This window comes from Chiloscyllium punctatum, chromosome 11, assembly GCF_047496795.1.
Source record: "Chiloscyllium punctatum isolate Juve2018m chromosome 11, sChiPun1.3, whole genome shotgun sequence".
Taxonomy (NCBI): Eukaryota; Metazoa; Chordata; class Chondrichthyes; order Orectolobiformes; family Hemiscylliidae; genus Chiloscyllium; species Chiloscyllium punctatum.
Window position 1 is genome coordinate 52103960 of NC_092749.1, and position 23334 is coordinate 52127293.

The following is a 23334-nucleotide window of genomic DNA, read 5'->3' on the forward strand; positions in this document are numbered from 1 at the left end:
TGCAATGTTCAAGTGCTGTCTTTATTAAGCATGCAGGGAGCCATCACTGGACATTCCAAGTGCTTCTGCACTGAGGTTCAAATGAGCATAGTTTATGTAGGTTTTCATTATCAACTACAAGTTAACGTATTAAGTAGATGAAGGCCACAACACAAATGGCTCTGGTGGGAAATAATTATGTTCCTGTGTAGTCAATTGCATTGCAGGGTTTTGGTGTTGTTCCTTTCGGAGACAATAAAGAATATGTGTATGTCCTGCATAAAAGCTTCACAAGGTAAACCACTGACAATGGCCTTCCCCATTTCTTAATTAGGTTATCCTGTGCATTGTTTTTGTGTCTTCCACTTCCTAATGGAGTCACCCTGCACCGTTGTCTGTTTGTGTATGCTCTGGCACCTGAGCTGCTGGTCCTGGCTGGCTCTCCAAATCCACATTTTGTCCTTTCACTATTTCTTTCAAAGATGATAGTTTATAAAAGGTATTTTGGTTTGAAGGGAATAATGTCTTGACATTATAGATATGCTCATAGGGTTTACACTATATAAATTAGTCCATAGATAGCACCCACTATACAAGCTTAGCTCCATTAGAGCTGCCACCTTTCTGCAAACTGTGTTGCTGGAAAAGCGCAGCAGGTCAGGCAGCATCCAAGGAGCAGGAGAATCGACGTTTCGTGCATAGGCCCTTCTTCAGGATTCCTTTTCCAGCAACACAGTTTTCAGCTCTGATCTCCACCATCTGCAGTCCTCACTTTCTCCTTTTTGCAAACACCTCAAACAGCAGATAGACCAAATGTTTACATTTTATCTATTCTCACCATTTTTAATTATTGGTACTCCTGATTTCTACTACTGTTTTTAACCTCTGCGACAATCATTAAATAGTGTTCTTTGTGGAGACTTTGTTGCATCATTTTGATTATTTTTAATAGCTCACGTTATTTTCTTGCATTTGAATCCTGTTTGTAGTTTTGGCATACAAATAAAATTAAGAAATTGAGATCTGTCATATTGAACCATCCCTATATGAAAACACAGGTCCCAACGTGCCAATTGAGGACAGCAGCTTGAGAGCAGGAGGAGAAATTGTTTGTCAAGAGCAAAGTGCCACCTACAGCTTCGAGACTCTTGGACAGCAATAGCATGTGTTTAACACCAATTGTGCTGACACACTGGCTGAAAAGTCTGCAGTGCACCCTTAACACCTTTAGGAGTAAGCCTCCATATATATGCGGTACTTGAAGGAAGGAGTAATTTGACAGTTAAGCAATATTGCTAGGTAAAAAGAGTAGGCTGCTGACCTTTATTCCTGATGAAGGGCTTTTGCCCGAAACGTCGATTTCGCTGCTCGTTGGATGCTGCCTGAACTGCTGTGCTCTTCCAGCACCACTAATCCAGTATTTGGTTTTCAGCATCTGCAGTCATTGTTTTTACCTTGCTGACCACAACAAGGCTATGTGTACATTAGTAAAGGCTGCTGATGCCATGCTGACAGCTGGGACAGCTGTCTTCTCTGTTGAGGGAGGACTTGGACAGTATCAATGTTAAGTCTGCCCCCAGCTGAGCATTATCCCTGTGTACTTCATGATTCCTGGAGAGAGGGCAAAGGTTCAAGGTGCAATATCAAGCTAAAATATTTACAGATCAACAAGGAACAATGGAAATGAAGTGGCTCAAATATTTGTCAATTATTAGCAACAGGGGCAACATGTTGAACTGGTGCAGAATGTTGGCTTACATCTAAAGGACAGAACATCATCAATCACAATATTCAGTTGTGGAGGCAACCCGTGGAAGGGGAAAACACTGAGAGGCTGCAGGAACAGAGAGTGAGAATCTCTGCCCCTCTCTCACACACGTTGAGTGGAAAGAGGGGTGGAGTTGGGGGGTTTGCAGATAGTGGTAATCGAGAGAAATCTTTCTGTCCCAGTGTGCTCTGGCATTGTTAGGGGTTGATTGTTAGTTACCAATCAGCATTTCGTCCAACTCACAATGAGCCACACCACAGAAGTTCAATGAGTATTTACTTTGATTACCAAAACACACTCATTCAAATTGCTTCTAACCCTAGGATTGTCAGTTTGGAATGTGTCATGAGGAAGCAGTTGGAGCTCATGGAACCATGAAGATTAAACCTGATAGGCATTCTCTAACGTAAATGCTTTCTTGTTTGCATATCTTTATTAGCATGAAGATGGACTGCCAGCTGAAATTAAAGGTCACCCTTCTTGTTTCTCTTGGGCTGTGACTTCATTTAAAAAAGTTATAATTTGATTTCTCAAACATTCTTGAGAAGTTACTGATTTTTTCTGATTGCCCTTGACACTCCACTTATACATAATATCAGAAGACACGTTGGTCTAATTCAATTAGGATCAGCTTCTTTTCTCTTGTTCTTGCTTGATCTGATTGACAGGATCCTTTCAAGATTCCTACCGGAAACGAATGAAAACCAAATAAAATGCTCTGAAGCCACTGCACCGGAAATGTTCATCGCAGTCCACATACTTGTTTGTACAGACAGCCAGGCATCAGTCCACAGATCAAAACAAAAACGGCAAACTTTAAGAGACAGAAAGCAAGCTGCATTTTTAACAGCTGAAACACTACTTGAAAATATCATCATCATTCTCCCAACTAACCACATGATGGCAGCAAAAAGTTAGGAGTGAGCTTCATCTGTTCCTGAATTGGAGAGAATTGGGTTGTATTGTTTTCAGTAAAAAAAATCACTATATACGAAAGCTTCTTGAAAATTGCTTAACATGAACATTTACATGGAACAAATGAATAAGAATATTTGATGGGAGTTATATGTTAGTGTGATTATTTCCATCTTGTTTAAGATTATGATAATAATACTATTTCTTGTTTCAATTTCCCATGGTCTTTCCACAAAGGTTTAACATTTCCTTGCAGTTTCCTTTATTCCTAAGTGGTGGGTGAGCCAATCAATGAACTTCTTGACTAACCAACAGGGTATTCTGCAATTAGCGGACGTCTGCAGACTGTGGAACTTCCTGTGTTCAAGGTAAAGCTAGCTACTTACTGCAGGCAGTGGCCAGTACAAAATGTTTTGCCCAATTTTCAATGCATGCACCTCCCGTCCTTAGACTGAGCTGTTCTGCAGGTGAGGTTTCCCAGGTCTCTGCCGATGCTGGTTCTGAGCCAGCTGTTCGGAGACCTTAGGCCCAGGTGATTTACTTCTCTCCCTCTGGACTGGTTCTTTCTCCCAAGAGCGTAGCTGAGATCAGGAACTCAATGTCTGGAGAATAGCATTGTTAACCAACATCATGACAGATCATCATATTCTCAAATAGTATCATCACCCACACTTTGATGTTCTTTCTAACTTTTTGTTGTTGCACTCTGCCTGCATGTTGCACTGTACAGTATGTTTTGGCTGGGTATCCATACATCTTACGTCTTTATCAGTAGTCTTCAGCTCCAGGTCTACTATTGCCAGCATCTGGTCAAGGATCTCTGTTGTCTTACCTAAACCTCCAGCAGACCCCTCTGCGCTGCTTGTCTGTCTATGCAGTATTATGAGCCTTGAAAAGTGTTTGTGAAGTTCAAGTCTTCTGGCATGAATTTCCAATGAGTTTATAATTGGGAAATTCCACACAAAGTTATACCAATTCATGTGCCAATAATGATTTATGCCTAAATTTCCCCCTTCTTATTAGCATACGCTGGAAGATAAAATTCGGTATTCAGTGATGGCATTCAATACAGACAATTGGGGCTGAAGGAAAATGCAGAAATCAGGCGATATATTCCTTCTTTAAGTATGAAAATTAAAGTTTCAAGCCAACTAACCATCATTCATGCACATTAAGCACAGCATGTTCAAGAACATGCAATCATAGAAGCTTCTAACACTTTAATGTGGTTCATTTTGAAGCCTTGAAAAAAACATTCAAAGAAATAGAAAATGCAGTGCAGGTCTCAGTGAGAAAATTTTAAAACAACATTTTTAAAAGATCATAATATGACATCAGAAAAATCATTTTGTTTCCTGCTGTGTCTAAAATTCTGGATGTAATTTTACATCTGTTTTGAAGCTGTGTAATTGCAGGAAATTGACGCCTTTGCCTCTTTAGCTCTGGAGTACAGTCATGAGTTCAGAGCATTCAGGCGTTGTGATCAATAGACACGCACAGCAGATCAAGGAAATTTGGGTGCTGCATTCTTACCTGCATCATACAAGGGCCAAGTTTCCTTGATCATGTTTACCCGAGTATTTGTTTTATATTCATACATCTTTCTTTGAGGGTGCAAATGCACAGGAAATTTCACATGATTGAGGTTGTATTTTTTATTAGCATCAAAACCTCATTGAAAGGCAATGACATGTATCTCTCACATATACTATAAAGTATATTTCAAAGCTTTCCAGATGATTCTGATACTATTCCAACAGTCTGAGACCAAGGGTAAAATTTACTTTGAGCCTCTCATGTTCTGCGGCTGTATTTTGGCCAAACTCCCACTTACACATGCAAACCAGGTTTCTGCTTAATTTCTGCTGAAGGTATGTAGCTGAAGCAGAAGAAACCCCAAGGAGATTCACTCCCTCTTCCTCAAATTGATCAAACAGCCTTTGCATTAGCTGAACTGTATCAGACGGAGTTAGCTTACTCCACTGTTCCCAAATCACATTCTCCCTGAGTAAACCTAAGTATCTTGGAACTGACTGTGAAGAAGGGGTGCCAAGTATTTTTTACATGAATAAAACTGCAGCTGATGCAAGCCTAACTGATACTTACATTGGGCATTTAAGGCCCACAACAAATATTCTTAGGTTGGGTAGCTTGGACCAGATGCAAATTAAACCTCCATCTGTCCTAATCTCAACCTTATAAGAGCAGTAAAAACATTGTGACTTTTTTCCATGCAAGGGCAAATTTTATGACATGTTCTGCTGAATTGTGGCTTGTTGTCTAATATGGATTCACACACCTTAGGAACTGGATTGCAAAAGGCCAACTCAATTTAGCACTTTAGAAAATCAGAAGTTTATGATAGCTAGCTCAATTCACTTGACCCATCTCCCCGAACCTGTGGGCAAGTTCTTTGCCTCTGTTGCTTTGTTCCCAGGACAGTCTGGTTGTGAGTTGGTCTCACAATATGGCTCTTGCCTTATCTGAACCTCAACTGGTGTCTCAAAATATTTATCCTGAAGATGAAAGCCCTTTAAAAATGGCATGTCTGATATCAATGTTTTCCACTGTGTGCTCTTGTTTGCAACACATGCCGATGTATCCTTTATCTTCTTCACTAAATCCTCAGCGGAAAATTCACAGGCAGTAGTTCCATGGAAAACAGTGAGAATTGCATGAGGATTCTATTCTTTACTTTTTTTCCCCTCTGTCAATGCTGTTCTAAATGGGTCTGCAAGAGTATTAGTTCTTTTTTGGAAATGTGTCCATGCAATGGACAATGCATTGTGTTATCTGTCCAAAGTGACAATGCGTGAACTTTGGCACTGAATGTTGGCTGACTACTTTAACATGGAATAAAAGCCATTTCAAATGGCAACCATATTGCTGTGAACTTTTTTATTCATGCGTGGGCTGAGGGCATGTGCTCGCTAGGCAAGCATTTATTGTCTATCCCTAATTGCCCAGAGGATATTTAAGAGTCAACCACATTGCTACCGGTCAGGAGCCACATGTAAGTCAAACCAGGTGGCAGATTTCCTTTCCCAGGGTGGACCATTCAGTAAGCTGGATGGGTCTTTACAATAATTCATGACTGAAGATTACTGAAGATAGTTCTCAATTCCAGCTTAACAGCCTTGACTTCTGGATCCATTGAAATTACCACAATACATCACCTCCTCCTCCAGGTCCATGGCTGTGGCACAGAAATTCCAGTCAATTGTTTTCTGCCAAGTAAATGTGACAATGGTAACTTTCTTCAGCCCATTCCAGTTGAAATGAGCAAAACCGGCACAGACCCTATCCATCTAGCTCAGCCCATTACTCAGTAAAGTTAATAAATCACTGGGAAATCACTTCCTGTGAGTCATTACAGGCATGCAAATTACTTGGGTGAGATCTGCTGTCAAACATAATGAGTTACCACTTCTCCTTTAAAAGAGAAAAAAAATTCTTGGGATAGTCCCTGAGAACGCAGTCTGTTGTACAGAACTGAAACCTACAAATATTATGCATTTCTGTTTATCTATGAAACCCATTTAGAACTAAGAAGACACAAAAGCAAAATACTGAGAATGTTGCAAATCTGAAGTAAAAGCTTAAGGGAGTGCAAGCAAACAATGGATCTGACAACCCTGGAGGAGAGAGAAACAGAGTTAGCATTTCAGATTGATGACCTTTCACATACTGAAATTGTAACATTGTTTTTCTGTCTCCATAGATACTATACTCTCTTCTACCCTCTTCCATCAGGCAGAAGATAAAAAAGATTGAATACACATATGAACAGATTCAAGCTTCTTCCCCACTGTTATCAGGCTTTTGAATAGACCTCACAAACGTTAATTTCGATCTCTCTCTCTCTCTGCATTTTTACAGCGGCTGTGACACTGTATTTTGCACTCTGTTCTGATGCACTTTCTATGGTATGATCAGCCTGTAGAGCATGCAAAACAGCACTTCTCACTGTATTTCAGTACATGTGACAATGATAAATCAAATCAAAAAACTTGCTCAGTAAAACCAAGATGAGCACTGATGTGATTATTTGATAGTGATCTTTGAATTCAGCTAGTCGTCATAGTGAGGATTTGTTGCACCAATACTTGGGCAGGACATCACTGTTATCATAGCTAGGCCTCTGGAAAAACCCATGGCTATAATTGTTTATCAATATATTATCGTGAGTTTTATGCGAGAACTGTGTGCCAAGTTCAATCAAGGATGGAACTTTCTGAGAACATAATTGGGAAGTTTTGAAATTATTTGGTTCCCTCAGTTGGATTATGTATGTTATTGGGAGAGATGGCAGTTTAGTGACATTGTTGGTAAACTTCTAATTCAGAGCTCCCAGATTAATGCTCTGGAGGCATAAGTTCAGATCTCACCATGACAGATAGTGGAATTTGTATTCAATAAGAAATGAAACTTTAAAAAAAGCTTATCTAATTGTGACCATGTAATATGTCATTGTCATAAAGAGCCCCGTCTAGTGTACTAATGGCTTTTAGGGAAGGAAATCTGCCATACTCACTTGGTCTGGCTGGAATGTGACCCACAGAAATGTGGTTAATGGCCTCAGACAGTCAACCAGCTCAAGGCCATTTTGAAATAGATAAAAAAATGCTGGTCTTGCCAGTGACGTCCACGTGCCATGTAAGAATTTTTTAAAAATTCCAATTATAATTTATTTAGTTTGTAGTTTGGTAATTAGAGTGGATTATGCATTTTAAAATTCAAAATGAAGTTGGTGTCCTTCCATTCTGGACCACAGGTCCAGAAGCACATTTAAGAACTGTGTTTGGATCTACATATTGATCATGTAAATCTCCTCACTATCCAAGGGATGTTATTGAGGAGCATAACCAAGTTCTCCAAACTGAATTCAAACCTACTATTTCACTTCTAAGCAGGATATTGTCATGAAAACAGAATGTGCGGGAGAAACTCAGCAAATCTGAAAGCATCAGTGGAGAGAGAAACAGATATAATATTTTGAGTCTAATGGCAATTGTTTGGAATAGTCCAAATGTTAAATCTGTTTCTCTCTCCACAGATGCTGCCTGACCTGCTGAGTTTCTCCAGCAGTTCCTGGTTTTCTTTCAGATCTCCGGCATCCAGAGTATCTTACTTTTTTTAGGGTATTGTCATAGTTTGATATGGTTCCCTCAAAATCAAAACATGTTCCCTGTTCTAAATCTATTGCCCTAAAATGTGTTAAAATATTATTCCTGGAACTGAGTCTGAGACTGGAGGAGAATTATATTGTCATGTAGGCCTGAACTTCCCTTTAGCAGCACGGGTACTGCCTTGCTTTAGATTTTGGAACCAAAGTGGAAGTAGTTTTCTATCACTGCTATTGACAAAATATGCTAATTATGGTCAAATGATCAGAAGTAAATATATAAAAAGGAATTTAAAAGTCATTGCTTTTTATAGTTATTGTAATTATTATTTTTCAAGGTGAAGAATTAAGGATTCTGGCTTGATATTTGTTATCTGCAATCCAGATGAAATTTAAAATGATTTGAGAATCGGTACCACCTCTCCAATTTTCCCGCTCGGGTTCACTGGGGACACAATTTCAGTTGATGACACCAGCTTTCAATTCCAGATTTATTTATGAGGTTAAAAGTCTGCCAGCTTCCACACTTGAATCCATGACGCCAGGAGATTAACCCACCTGACACTACTAGTCCATTTGCACTAGCTGTTTGCTACAATCTTCTCCACACTTACCTGAGCGGGAAGTGGAGGAGACTTTGGAATTGAGTGCAGAGTGGAACAAGATGTTTCAGAAATATCTTTTTCTGGAAAGGGTAAGGGAACACATCAGGTTTATTTGTGTTTTAAGGAGGTCCTGCTACCTGTATATTGAGATGTCAATCTAGAGTATCTGGGCTATGTAGGCCTGGATATTAACTGTCCCTAAGACTGTTTGTTCCTTATCATTATGTAAGGGTCTTTAGTTCCTTATGTACTGTAACACTTACATCTGTACATGGTAGGTTCTCAAATACAGCCATCTACTGCACTAAGATTTCTCTCTTTACTTGCTTGTTCTAGACCGGTATCTTCTGTCTTACTGATGTCAGAGTCATGTCACCACGATTTACATGAATCTCATTCTGTGACAATATCTTAGGTGGTAGAAATGGCAAAGGATGATCCATCTAATGTTGTGGGTACAGGCCTGGAGGGTATATGTCAAAAGCTGTATGACAAGATGGTTCCGTCCTAATGTTGTCACTAATGTTGTCACTAATGTTGGGACTAACTTGATAGGTTGGATTGAGGGTGGAAGTGAAAGACAAGGGGAATCCTGTCATGAAACTGGAAGTGAGAGTGAAGGGTGAGAGCACATATTCAGGCAATGGAACACAGTCAAGGAACCAATAAACAATAATGGTGATTTCCCAATTGAGAGGAAAAGAAGACCTATCAGGAGCATTGATATGGATATTATCACAACAGATATGACAGAAACAAACTCTGGAAGAATGGAATAGAGTCATTGCAGGAAGCAGAATTGGAAGAAGTGTAATCAAGTTCAATGTGCGAGTAAATGGGTTTATAGTGAATATTTGTTGATAACTTATCTCCAGAATTTGAGATGGAGATATTATGGAATTAGTGGAAGGGAAGAGTTACCATGGACCATTTGATTAGGTGAGGGAAGGATAGATGTTTGTCAGCAAACAGGATGAAAGTTTCTGGTTTGAAATGGTGATATCTGTCATGGTCCAGGGGAAGAAGGTAGGTCTCAGTAATTTGACAGTTTCTGATAAGTGGCAGTCAGTGTGCAAAACAACAGCATCATCTTTGTCTACTGGCAGTTGATGGAACATCAAGTACACAACAGGCATGAGCTGAAACATGAGGATGTAAAGGCCTGAAAATATGTATAGAGGGTATCTTTTCAGACATTGACTCTCATTATATTATTTCAGTGGAAAATCTGGTGATCACATTAGTTGAACTGAGAATCCTGTTTTGGAACAGACTCATGGCCTAATTCAAAATCAAAATACTGCAAATGCTAGAAATCAGAAATAAGACCAGAAATGTTGGAAAAGCTCAGCAGATCAGCAGCATCTGGAGAGAAATGGAGTTAATGTTTCAAGTCAGTAACCTCTCCTGAAAACTGAAGAAAGAAATGTAAAAGGTTTTAAGCCAGTGAAGGTGGTTGGATGGAGGTGGGATAGGGTAGGGGGTGGTGCTGGTTGGCAGGAAGAACAAAGGGGAAGTGATAGGGTAGACCACAGGGTGAATGAAGAAAAAAAGAATAAAAGGGATTCAGAGGTTATGACGTAAAGTTGTTGAACTCAGGTTTGAGTTCAGAAGGCTGTAAATTCTTAAGTTTACCAATGATTTAATAAATGACATTGTGTTAGATATTCTATTCATGGTCAATCGTTTTCATACAAACACATTGCTGAATTTTGTTAGTTTATGTACACATCTGCAAAATTCAAATTATTTTTGAAAATGCTACCAATTTATAACTTGAAACTAAATACTGCCTTTCAGCAGTTGCTAATGAAATGATTTCTTGTGAGGTCAGTTTTTCACCAATCAATTTAATTTGTTGTGTAGGCTGAATTTGACATTTTGCAATGCAGTAAGGGAGGCAGAACCACTTGTTTCTGTCCCTGCCATGACAGCTTGTCATCTATACAGTCACTCACTCTCCCAATCTCAAAGACCAGGGAAGAAGGTAGTATAGTGTTAACATCACTAGACTAGTAATCCAGAGACCCCCATTAATGCTGTGGGGACTTGGATTCAAATCTAACAATGGAAGCTGATGGCAAGCACATTTAATGATATTAATAAATCCTTGTGCATAGTTAAGGCAGAAGTAGATTGTTGATCAGTAGTGGAATTTGTGGTTATGGGGAAAATGCAGGAAAGTTGATGTGGGGAATGTTGGATCAGCTGTGATCCTACTGAATAGCAGAGCTCTTGAGGAGCTGATGGACCTGTTCCTGTTGCATTTCTTATGGAATTGAAACTGCACATAAGTAAAGGGGAACCCCAGACTTTTTTGAGTACATCAATAGGGGGTTTAGGACCTGTAGGGACGTTTCCGGGAATGAGAAACTTCAGGTATAAGGTTAGATTGGAGAGGTTAAAACTGTTCTCTTTGTTGGGGGAAGAAAAGCTAAGAGATTTGAACAGGTTTCAAAATCGTAAGGAGGCTGGATAGAGTAGATTAGGAGAAACAGTTCTGGCTCATAAAGTCTTATGAATGAGAGGGCACAGATTGAAAGTGTTGTGCAAAAGTAGCAAATGTGATATCAGAAAAGCCTTTTTCACACAGTGAGTGGTCTGCGTGTCTGGCTGAGATGTGAAGGTAGTCAATTGAGGCATTCATGAGGGCATTGGATAATTGTTTGAGTAGAAGCAATATGCAAGGCTATGGGGGGAAAATAGCACCAATTCAAAATGCTTTTAAAGACCTGGTGCAGACTCAATGGACTGAATGGCCTGCCCCTGAAACAACAATTCTTTGATTAGATTAGATTACTTACAGTGTGGAAACAGGCCCTTCGGCCCAACAAGTCCACACCGCCCCGCTGAAGCGCAACCCACCCATACCCCTACATTTACCCCTTACCTAACACTACAGGCAATTTAGCATGGCCAATTCACCTGACCTGCACATCTTTGGACTGTGGGAGGAAACCGGAGCACCCGGAGGAAACCCACGCAGACACGGGGAGAACGTGCAAACTCCACACAGTCAGTCGCCTGAGGCGGGAACTGAACCCGGGTCTCTGGCGCTGTGAGGCAGCAGTGCTAACCACTGTGCCACCGTGCCGCCCATTCTGTGTGATTTTTCAAGGACTTTTAATTCTGGGTATAGTTCCATAAAAAGAGGTATCTTCTCTCCTTCTCCTAGATCTACTGTGATCCATTTGACTTATATGGAAGGCACTGTGCTACTAATTTCTGCTGTAGTTGAGATAGGAAGATCGCAGAAAAATTGAGTGATAATGCCAAGTCGGGAATACAGGTCTTTCTGGTATTATGTGCATTTCATCAACGCAAATTGGGCTATAACATGACTGACGAAATGTGAATGCTGTTTAGATATCGTTAACTTTCTGCTGAATGGTATAACAATTTTCTATAGCGATCATCTACAGTGTGAATTTCTATAGCATGGGGTTGTAGAGGAACACAACTGTTGTGTTATAGCAGAACAACCTGTATCAATGTGTGCAACATTGCTGCTGGCCAGAATTTTCAGCCTTTTGTTTTTGTTATAGGCTTAAGATAGCTTTTAAAAGCGAACACGTAGATGCTGCCATCTTCCACAGCAGAATCTAATGCTACATTTAACTATGGTCTTGGTCACCAGTCACTCTGGCGTCGCGTCATAGTTGACTTAAAATTCTCCCAATGTTTTCACAGCTGACACCCAAAAAATGTAGTGTGCCATGAAAGTTAGGTTGTTAACAGAGGTTTATAGCTTGTTAATTAGTGATTTCAAAAAGGCAGATAGGTTGCCAATTTCCACGTCTGCTCACCTGCAATATTGGATACTGATGTGATGACTTTGCATTGGCAAATTGGTGTCAATTTTGCCACTGTTAAACTCTGTGGTGGTATATGGTAGTGGTGGTTGGGTGGGGTTGGGAGTGTGGAGATGGGGTGGGGGAGGGTTTTACAAGGTAAAGTTTGTGGACATAAATTCTAGCCCCAGTTGACAGTCTAATGGGTGTTCATTATTGAATACTGAAGAAAAAAATAACACCGCTTTTATAAAAAGTCTCAAAGTGCTTCAGGACAATCTAAAGAGCTATAACAGAAATTAAAAGTGTTAGACTTACCTTAACAGCCAGTTACTGATGCTACTTTCATAGTCTGTATCAAAGATAGTATCTGAAGATATAAGAGTCTCTGTTGCAATTCAGCGTATTTTCCAACTTTTAATATTCATTCACAGGATGAGGATGTCACTTGGTATTGCCCATTCCCAATTGATCAGAGGGCAGTTAAGTCAACCACCATTGCTGTGGGTCTAGAGTCACATGTAGATCAGATCAGGTGAGGATGGCAAATTTCCTTCCCTAAAGGGCATTAGTGAATAAGATGAGTTTTTACTGACATCCTTTAGACTCTTAATTCCAGATTTAAAAAAAAAATTGAGTTCAAATTCCACCACCTGCTGTGGCAGGATTCAAACCCAGGCCCATTATCTGGGTCTCTGGGTTAACAGTTAAATGATAATACCAATAGGCCATTGCTGCCCCTTAACTATATCAGCATGTTCATCTGAATGTTTTGTAAGGGGGTTATTGTTGCAACTTAGGGAAACTTCATACAAATGCATGACCATATAGCTGTCTTTTAAAACTCAGCAGTATATTGGCACTTTTCAGCAAGTAAGTTCCTGCCTATTTTTGAACTACCAAAATTCATTTACATTATATTTAACACTTGTCATCTCTGCAATTACATTTTGGGGCATTCTGGCCTTATGAAGATCACTATCTTAATGTGAGCTTGTGCTTTATTTATCGATCAAAAATGAACAGACCAACAATTCAGATGTGGTTCAAAACAAATTCAACTGTAAGCAATACTTATTATTTTCTACATTTAAGACTGCATGGTGCAGAATTAGGAAGCAATTTAACAGTTTTGACATAACAGTAGACTTTTATACCCCGGCATAAGGTTATGGCAAAGTCAGGTCTATGATTCTGGAGCAGAAACTGAGAAACATCTGTTGTCTGACTAACAGCATGTTCACTCTACCAGCACTGTCACATTGTCACCTATATATCCTTAAGCAGCCAACATCTGTCTCTAATTGTAATTCATGCAAGATGTGGCACTATCTATGTTTCCTGACCTATAAAAACAAAAAAGGTTGCTTTGCACATTGTGACTCTGCTTAATACACCAGATTGGATTTTATTATTGCCCTCAACAGTGCACTGCAAATAAAGACAGTGAAACGTAAATGGAAAACATTCTCATCATAATGGGGGCATGATTAGTACAAATTTTTGAACGATCCCTTTCTCTAAATAGTTTAGATAATGGAGTTCTGGAACTCACTGTGAAATTAGCTAATGTAACTTCTAAAATCATTCCATAAGTGAAGAATAGATGCTGGGAATATTTTGCCTTCTCCTTATTCTGAGATGAAAACTTAGCTCTAAAAGTTAATGTCTTGTTTTAGAGGAGAATTCTATATTAGCATTTTTTGTTGTTGTTATTGTCTTTTTCCACCTCATTTATTGTCAATGGTGTTTTAATTAAGGAAGTAGTAATTTATGAATGAATAAATAAAGACTTTCTCAGCAAGTTCATTCCCATTGTTACTCATGGTCTTTGTTTAATTTTATTCCTCAAAACCCATTTTGGTTTAAGTAAAATACCATTTGTTTACTGGTATCAAACACTTTCACAAAATTATGTTTTGATTTTCAAATTCATATTCAAACTAAACAAATAACATTATTTACTTTCTGGACATAAATGAATGGAACAAGAGATTGTCCTTGGATACTTTGACTCTGGGTTTAGCTGGCAGAGTTTGAATTGTGTGAAACCAAAGGCATTTTGCACTCCTTTTTAGCTTTTTGGAAATAATGGTCAACTCATTGAGAATTCAAAAACATTTCTGTCCCTCTACATTCCCTATTTTATGTTGACATTCACACTAATGGCCATGAGCTGTTAAATACCATAAAATATAACACCCATATTACTTATGGATCCATGATAATGCAAAAACATGCTTTGTGATGACTGCCGCATTGAAATGGTAACTTCTGAAAATGACATGGTCATTGTGTGAATTACTCATGCCTGCAGATAGCACATTACCTTTGCTCTGTCTAATCATCTGAATTATTTCATGTCAGGCCAACACTAATGTCGCTGTTGATTGGTTGAAGGTATCAGCAGACAATGCAACATCATGAGTGGTTAGCACCACTTGGAGCTGGCCTACACTGTTTAAAGCCAGCCTACTTCTTGAAAATGGGAGGTGTTTTGTAGCTGGATCAGGTGTTGATGGTCAAGTAGAATGTAACTCTGACCCTGGGCAACAGTGAATAATGGCACAATAATAAGGGGAAGCCTGGCAGGCTTTCCGACACACTGCTATGAGTCTTTGTGGAGGAGAGGGAAAGGAGGAGAGATTTCCTGATCACGTGGGGGTGGGGATAGGAGACCCTTCAGAAACATGTTCAGTAGACAGTGAAAGGAAAAGGCTGTAGTGTCAATGTTGGGAATCTAATTGTGAGGAGCTGAGTGCAGGATCACAAGAGCTTCAGAGGCTTACATGAATTGTTAGGGTCAGTAAATTAATATTCTAATGACATATCCTGCCAACTGTGTTGATAATCTGAGACGCTGTTGTAATCCTGATACCCAAAAAAGCTTACCTCCCAACAATTTTCCACATTCTAGTCGACAAGAATCTATAACATGTTGCCAAGATCTGCAGACTTAATTCAGAAGCAGATATTTGAATAGAAATCCATTGCAACAGTCACCTGCATAGCCACTGACAATGTGGTCTTTGTTCTGCTCTGAAGTTTCAGTTGTAGCACAACAAGGGCCAGATTTCAGTGCAAACACCCTCACTGAAGTGCAGACATCTCAGAGACTATTTCTTACTGAAGTCAAGTAGAAAAGTTTGTCCTGACCACTCTGGACTGATATGATTTCAATACTTGATAAGATGGACACTTGGATTGTAAGGACTGCAATGGTTCAAGAAGGCAGCTCACCTCTACCTTCTCAAAGGCAAGTAAGAATGGGCAATAAATACTGGTCAGTCAGCAATGCCCACATTCCATGAATGAATTTTAAACAAAGAGCCCTCTTTCCCTTTTTTCTCCCCCCTCTTCAAGCAGCTTGTCCTATGCTGCATGACCTCAGTTGATTTTTCAAGTCATGTTGTATCACAAGAGGAATGACTAGTACAGCACCCACATCTAGGCTGTAGTCTATAAGCCTACAAGTCAGCATAACACCTTCAACTGCTTGACCACTCCCTGTAGGCTTTTGCAGTTTTAACTTTAGCTTTGGAAAGCAACGAACAAAGGTAAATCTGAAGTAACAGATAGAAGAAATCAAGCAGTAACTAATCTTTAAGTAATTGTTGATCCCGTTAAATTTGACTGGTTAGGTGTTCCACTGGCTTCTGAACACATGCTCATTGTTCATGGTTAGGAGAGGACACTGACTGGAGCATTGGTTTCCAAAATAGCACTTTTAGTGACAAGTCAGCGGTTAGCGAGTTTTGAGAAGATTTGTAGCTCAGGTTGAGGTTCTGGTTGTAGGTTTGCTCACTGAGCTGGAAAGTTTGTTTTCAGATGTTGCGTCACCCTACTTGGTAACATCATCAGTGAGCCTCCGGATGAAGCATTGTTAATTGATGCCATGGTTTGCCTGCTTTGCGTAGTTCTGATGAATGTTTACTGTGTGTGCCAACACTGTCACCAACTTGGCATCTGGCACAATTTTCTGCACAATTGTGCACAAAGGCTGTAGCTGCCATTTTGCAATTCCATAGGCACTGTAGCACCTAGAGAAATTGATGCAAATAATTCCAATTTATTATCTGGTTTTTATTATTAGCTTCGAAATTAATGTTTATGACCTTAGCACAGAGGCTCCTAATATGTTTGTTTGATATTTGCATGCCTGATACTTTAATTTTGGTGCAAATTTATTTAGAAGAGTATTGCCTCATAAATGTGTTGTTTTCATATGCTAATATTGGAGACAGTAAGCTACAGAGTATCTTAAATCACACTGAAGTTATGGACATAATAACAAGTTCCACACTGTGTTAAATTACATGATTACGGTTATCCTTTGGAAAATACAATAACAATCATACTTGTACTTGAAACAGAAATCAAGGACAGCTAAAAAGATTCCTTCCACAGAAAATACTGTTCTTTCACTCCCAGGTTATAGCTCACCAGTGGAAATCGAAATACAAGATCAGACTAGCTTGTAAATATTTTATTTAGGTTAAGATAAGCCCTCAAACACTCCAGAGTTAAGAAAGCTAAATAAAGGATGAGTGAAACCTTTAAGAATTATAATTGTAGCTATGAAGTGAACTGTCCAAGCCCTTTATAACAAGTCACATGCACTCCCTGTTCACTTCCATTTAAACAAGTGAGCTTAAAGAGGGTGTAGCATTTGTCTGCATATGATTTTCCAAATTAAATTAATTATGAGAACTGCAACGATTGGAAATTAAATAGCAGATTTTGTTTGAGAATGATCAGACTTTAGCAACAGTCAGCACAAAGGGACATCTGTGGTGATGAAACCTTTTTCACTTGTTTATTTTGAGATAGCTGTTACCCTCTATTTGGAAGTACACTTTCCATCAGTTTGAAAATAATGATGTTAAAAGTCTAATCAAATCTTTCACTTCACATTTCCTTTTGTGACTTGTTGCTCTTTGTATTCCTTGCTTCTCAATCTGCTGTTTTTCTGTCAGTTAGTCTGCCCTCTCGGCTGTCAGTTTTGACGGATGTTTTTTAAAAAGGTCCTTGTGTATCAATTCTCCTCTCATCTTCCATCGTCTTATTCAATAGATGTTCACAAGTCTGATTCAATTCTGGGGCAGCTGTTGCATTTTTTAAACCCTTGTGCTACTAAAGGAAACCTGGTCTTTAGACAATGTATTTAATATGCCCAACATTCATTGAATACATATTTCCTTGCATGCCTTCCTTTGATGATAAAAGAGTGGATATGACCATTCAAATTTTGTAATATTCACTATCAAAGAGTGTTTACTAGTTTTTTTAAATCTCAGATGCTGTTGTACTTTATTATTTGTCTTACCATAGAGTGGACTCATTTTCAGCAATTCCGTGCTATCCCTTCATTCCTTGGCAGCGTAACGTCCTGATTAATGGTGATCCTTCTGGTATTATGAACGATGAAACAACTTGTGCTCAATTGTGCCTCTAAATATTGAATATTGGCAGACTGAAGGATCATCCTGCAGGTGCCAGGTTTAACCAGCACCCTGTGCCACATTAGTTGATCTGATCTCTGGGTCTAAACTGTGGCGGGGGACAAAATCACCAGTGTTCTCAATTCTGCTTGCTACGGTGTGATCAACATTCATAAATGCTCATGTCTGGCTGTCAAGTGAGCAGAGTATTGGGTTTGAGTGTTGATGTATTTCACATTGGATTAGTCTGTCAGAGTGAACCTTCTCCATAGGTCAACCACTAGGCATCACATTCCAATTATGTCCAAGCCTGATGTCTGGAAGCAGGCACTTTCCGTAAAGATTATTGGATACTAAATAGGAGTAAAATCTGTGGCTCATTTTCTCCTTTCTTAACTTATTGTTTTTATTGTTCCTTTGTAAGTTAAGCACCTGGGGACATCAGTGGCGACTGAAATTCAGTACAGAGAAATATATGAGTTTCATAAATGGATATTCAAGGTTGAGACAGACAAATTTTTAATCAGTCAGAGAATCAAAGGTTATGAAAAGGCAGGAAAGTGCAGATGATGATTATTAGATCAGACATGATCTAATTGAATGGTAGAGCAGATTTGATGGGCTGAATGGCCTACGTCTACTCCTACATTATATCTTAAGGTAAAATTAAAAAGTTCCATAGTGGGATTTATAATGGAAAATCCAGACTTAGGGATACTAGTTATTTGTTTGTGTATTCAAATAGTCTATAGCATTAATACATAAAACTTACAAGATACAAGAAGTATATAATGCCAATAGAATTCAAATCTCCAGAACCATTTTAGAATTGCACCTGGATTATTGTGGACCATTTCAGGCATTTTAAATTAAAAGCTTACCTATTACCTACATGTAGTGCAAAAACAATAAAATTGATTGTTTGTGTTTTAAAGTAACAGCCATTGGAAGTAATTTGATAAGCTCAGGATCTTCACCCTCAAAAAGTGATGTCTTATAAAGGGGTTATAGATGAATATAGGACAGATAAAGTAAAAACGGGGTAAACATTTTGGACAGTTTAAATTGGGTTAACTAATAAGGGAATTGGTTCCACTATTGCAAAGAGCAAATTTGGAATAGATTTTCATGAGTATTTGTTTTTACAGGTTGATCAACAGCTGGAATGGATCATTATAAAGTGAATTTGAGACCAAGAGGCTAGATTATTCTGAGCAACAGTTAGATGCAGTAACTGGAAAATGGGAGAACTGGTCTCCTCAAATCATGAGATTGAGAGAGTGAAAGTTTTGTCCATCTAAAATTAAGTTATGAACATTTAACCAGAGTACCATCATAAGATGGTCACTTTTCCAATTGAATTGAACTGGTATAATAAGACAAGTCTTTGTTCAAACCATGCAAAACATATTGAAATTATGACTTAAATGTAACAAGGGTATATTAAAGAATAATCTTGGCTTTATTTAAATGGAGAAACCTAAAGTTAGTTACATATTCCATGTGCTTATAAATTTTATCATTGGCTGTTTCTTTATGAGCATGTGGCTGCTTATTACACGTATAGACTTCATTTAATCAAATTAGGTATCCTTCTGCTGGTATTTAATCAAGGTGACCTGAAACTAAGGGCAAGTTTCATATTATACAACTGATGGCAAACAACTGACAAGAAGCTGGTCAGAATCGATGACAAAGGTTTTTACTGTGGCCCTCAGAGACTTTGAGCTTGTCTCATCTTGAACCTTATGAGAGTTGAAGTTTAACCATGGCACCTGCAACTAAACAATGGACAAAATATTGAATACTTCTTGAAAATGGGCTCTTTCTGATGCAGGTAGCAAGAAACATTATGCTGTGTGTTCATTTATAAATTGTCACATGCAGACAGGTCAAAGTGTGCTGTTGAGTGGCTGCACCCTTGAGCAGGAGGTACAACATTGTGAGATGCTAGCATGGGTTCAAGAAATCAGTACCATTTAAAGCCAGCCTTCACCTTTAGAGACTCACTTTGACTGTAACACATACTGGAAGTCATTTTAAATGTGGGTCTTATCTGAAAGACTTTAAAGTCTTTAAAAGCAGAAAGCCGGCTTCAAAGTGATACAGTGCAGCATTGGGAGACCTTGGAGCAGGATGTGATGAGGAAGAGAGATGTTCACCTAGGAAGCCCTCCAAACAGATACTGTGGAGGCAATAGAAGTAGATAACCGTGGTGGTCAATGTAGCAATATATGCCTAAGGAGCATGGACTTATGATAAAGGGCAGGAAGTTTAGAGGGAATTGAAGAGAGAACAGTTCCATCAAGAGGGTGGTGGATATGTGGAACTCACTGCTTGAAAGCTGTACAGGTGGGAACAATCACAACATTTAAGAAGTATTTAGATCAATACTTGAAAAGACATCGCATACAAGGCTGCTGGTTGAGTGCTGGGAAATGCGATTAGAGTACATAGGTGCTTGATGACTGGCACAGACACAGTAGGCTGAAGGGTCTCTTTCTGTGCTTTAAATGTCTATGACCTGGATAAAGAGTTTCAATGGTTTCGTAAGAGTCAGGAATGCATCATCAAATTTCCACCAATAGCATCAGTGGCCTCAGAAAATGCTGAATGCACCACATCTCCATCACTCAGATACCAACAATCTCTATCAACGAAGATTCATACTTCACATTCATCACCTCACCTTTACACGTGTAATCCTGCTGCAAATCTCAAACTCACAGCTTATACTTTTCAGACACTGCCAGAGAGTCTGCAATGAAAAGTTTATCACCCAAACACACTGCACAGATGGATGTACTGGTCCCTTGCACGATGAGGTGATGCACAAACTGCAGTGAACATTAATGAGTCAATAGAGGACGGGCACAGCTGGATGCCCTCAGTCAGAGGGAGGAGAGTGTTCATGATCATTGGAACTGCCACAACTCAGGCTGTGGCCAGCAACAAGGTTTGAATCATTTGCTGATGGTGATTGCTCATATCTAATCCTGTTTCTCACATCCCATCTCCTCCTCATCCCACAACCTCTCTTGATTTAAGAATTGCAAATGATGTAAGCAATGGCGTAAATGCTGCCCTCATCACCAGTTTACACTTATGCTTTTTTCCCCTTCCCAAAGAGCTGGAATCTGACAAGGCTTTATGTCAGGGACAAGAAGTAGAAGAGGAAGAAGTAATTGATACTAATGAAACACAGTTATTCCATCTCACACTCACAGTCCCCTTCTAAGTTTCTAACACTGTACTTTCAAGGGTAGCACACTGGCAGGATGTACATGTAGTGAAACCCAGGTCAAAAGTAGCCTGCAGCATCTGCAGAAAGAGGGACAGGGTAAATCTATGCCACCTAAAGGCAAGACAAGGTTTCAAGTGTGTTCTGTGCAGAGGACTCAGATGAGGACTTTGACTGGATGGTGGATATGGACACAGAATTGTTCAATGCATTAGCAGATCTGACAGAAAACTGGTGTTTCAGGACAGTGTTCAGAGGTTGAGTACATCCTTCCCAGCATGCAAATTGTCGCCAAACCCAATGCCAAACATATGGGCCATAATACAACAACCCATGCATTATTTGATCACTGGTGTCTAATCTTTCAAACTGCAACATTTGCAGAAGTCATCCAGAGTCTCTCAGATCTAGCATTCAGTCCTGCAACGCATCACTGAGATTGCTAATATGTCTTCATAATAGCAAGGTAATACAGGCTAGAGCAGACCAGGTCAAATCTTGATACGTACCTCTGGAAGTTATTATTGGGGTTCCTTCAGAGTGGTCCAAGCATTAGAAGCACACAATGAACTGTTGAATGACATTCCAAGTTGCAACATGGCTCTTATTATATGCATACTGCGCAAAACTGTGGACAGCACAATGAAGCCATGAGCTAGGTTAATCCCTGTCTTCCAGTAGGCACCCTCTGGTTTCTTGTGGTGGCACAAACATTGATGGTATGGTGGACTGCTGCAAAATAAAGACATCATAATGGTTGCCAAGATACCAGGCATTGACAAGAATGAGTCACTGAATATTGCTGGACCGCAGCGACGTGTGGTAAAACCAATGATGCCATCATGAATCTTGCTTTCTGGCAAAGCTATATGTTGGCTCTTCCTGCTTCTATCTGGCAAGAGGAAATTAAGTGTCCTTTAAGTATCTACACAGCCTCAATGATGTCCCTTATGTAGCTCTGGATGGTGAGATTTTGGAAATATCACTTGTCCAAGCCTGAAAGAAGCCGGACATGAAAAAGATTGATGGCTACATTTGCATTGACAAATCCTGACAATGCCTGGCTCTGAGGCTGCAATGCTGCCTGCCACAGGTAGCAATTTTCAGTGAGTGAAATGGAGATGTTGCATTCCTTTGATTTAGGGGAATTGAAGCCTCTGCATGGAGGTGGATCCTGCTGGTATCCTTTCTTCCCCTCTCTGCCCTCTTGGATCAGCTTGTTGTTTTCTGTGCCAGCCCTACTCTTTGTCTCTGTCGTTTGGTAGGCTGGGGAGTGGGGTGGGAGCTGGAATTGCATCGGAGCAGAACCTTTAAATTGAGAAGCAAGATCTTCACCAGATGCCACATCATTCCCCCTATGTCTGGTTTATGATGTAGAAGTCACCAACATCATGGGTTCAATTTCCACATTGGCTGAGGTCACCATGAAGGTCCCACCTTCCAGACTTTATCCCTTGCCTGAGGTGTGATAATCCTCAGGTTAAATCATCACTGCTGTTTCTCTCTCTAATGAGAGAGCAGCCAAATGGTTCTCTGGCAATTTTAGTCTTTCTTTACCTTCTGACATTCATCCATGTGAAGTACAATCTTCTAAATATTTTGACTGATTGAGGAATTCTCAATAGAAATTCACTGTCAAATAGGTTGAAAGTATTTGATAATTCCTTGAAATAGTGCTGGGAGATGTGGTGTTCCTGTTATTTACTACATACACAGCTCTGTGATGCAGGGGGCATTAACTAGAGTGTTTTGCTAGAATCAGATTTTATCACTATGTAATTCATGAAGTTAAAATCACATCCCTAAGGTTAAGTCAATGTTACACACTGGCTAGGAATATAGTTTGTCAATTCTGCATTCTTTAGTTTGGACTCTGGGATGACCAAACCTAAGACTGACCCAAATTTCCACCTGTACCAGAAATGTACATGTGTGACACAGATGTCATTTTGGGATTTGAACTGATAAAACAAATGTGCATGCTATAACCTAATATTGTAGCCATTTTTTTTCCTATTCTCTTCTATCTGACTTGTTCAGCCTCCTGCTGGTCAACTTACAATCAGTCACATCTGCTGAAGGACTGCACAGAAATGGGGATTGGTATGCACAAGGGAATAAACAAGGAATAAAGTACCAGCTACAAAAATAAAAGGCTTTCAATTGCGGCAGCCTTCAGAGAATTTTCAGTAGATTTTACATTACCATTTGTTCTGTGGTTCAGTCCTATAAAGTAGTTGCAACAATTAGTACTGCCCCATCCTGATTGCATTTATAGTCATATTCAAAATGAGAGGGTTGCAGTGCTGATCAACTTGCCGCTTCTCAATTGGCATGTGCAAATTCCATTGGCACAGGCAAAGGTTGCTGCAGCTCCCAGGAACAAGTGTTGTTCCTTTACACTTGGCTGGCCAAGCTGAGGCGAATAGTATTTAATCTCGCAAATACCTCGGAGAGCGAACACCTCGA

At 39.5% G+C, this 23334-nt stretch overlaps 1 long non-coding RNA gene across 2 annotated transcripts in view; it reads left to right on the plus strand.

Annotated features, from left to right (window-relative positions):
• LOC140482982 (uncharacterized) overlaps positions 1–23334 on the plus strand; it is a 92306-nt gene that overhangs the window by 49381 nt on the left and 19591 nt on the right. The window lies entirely within an intron of this gene.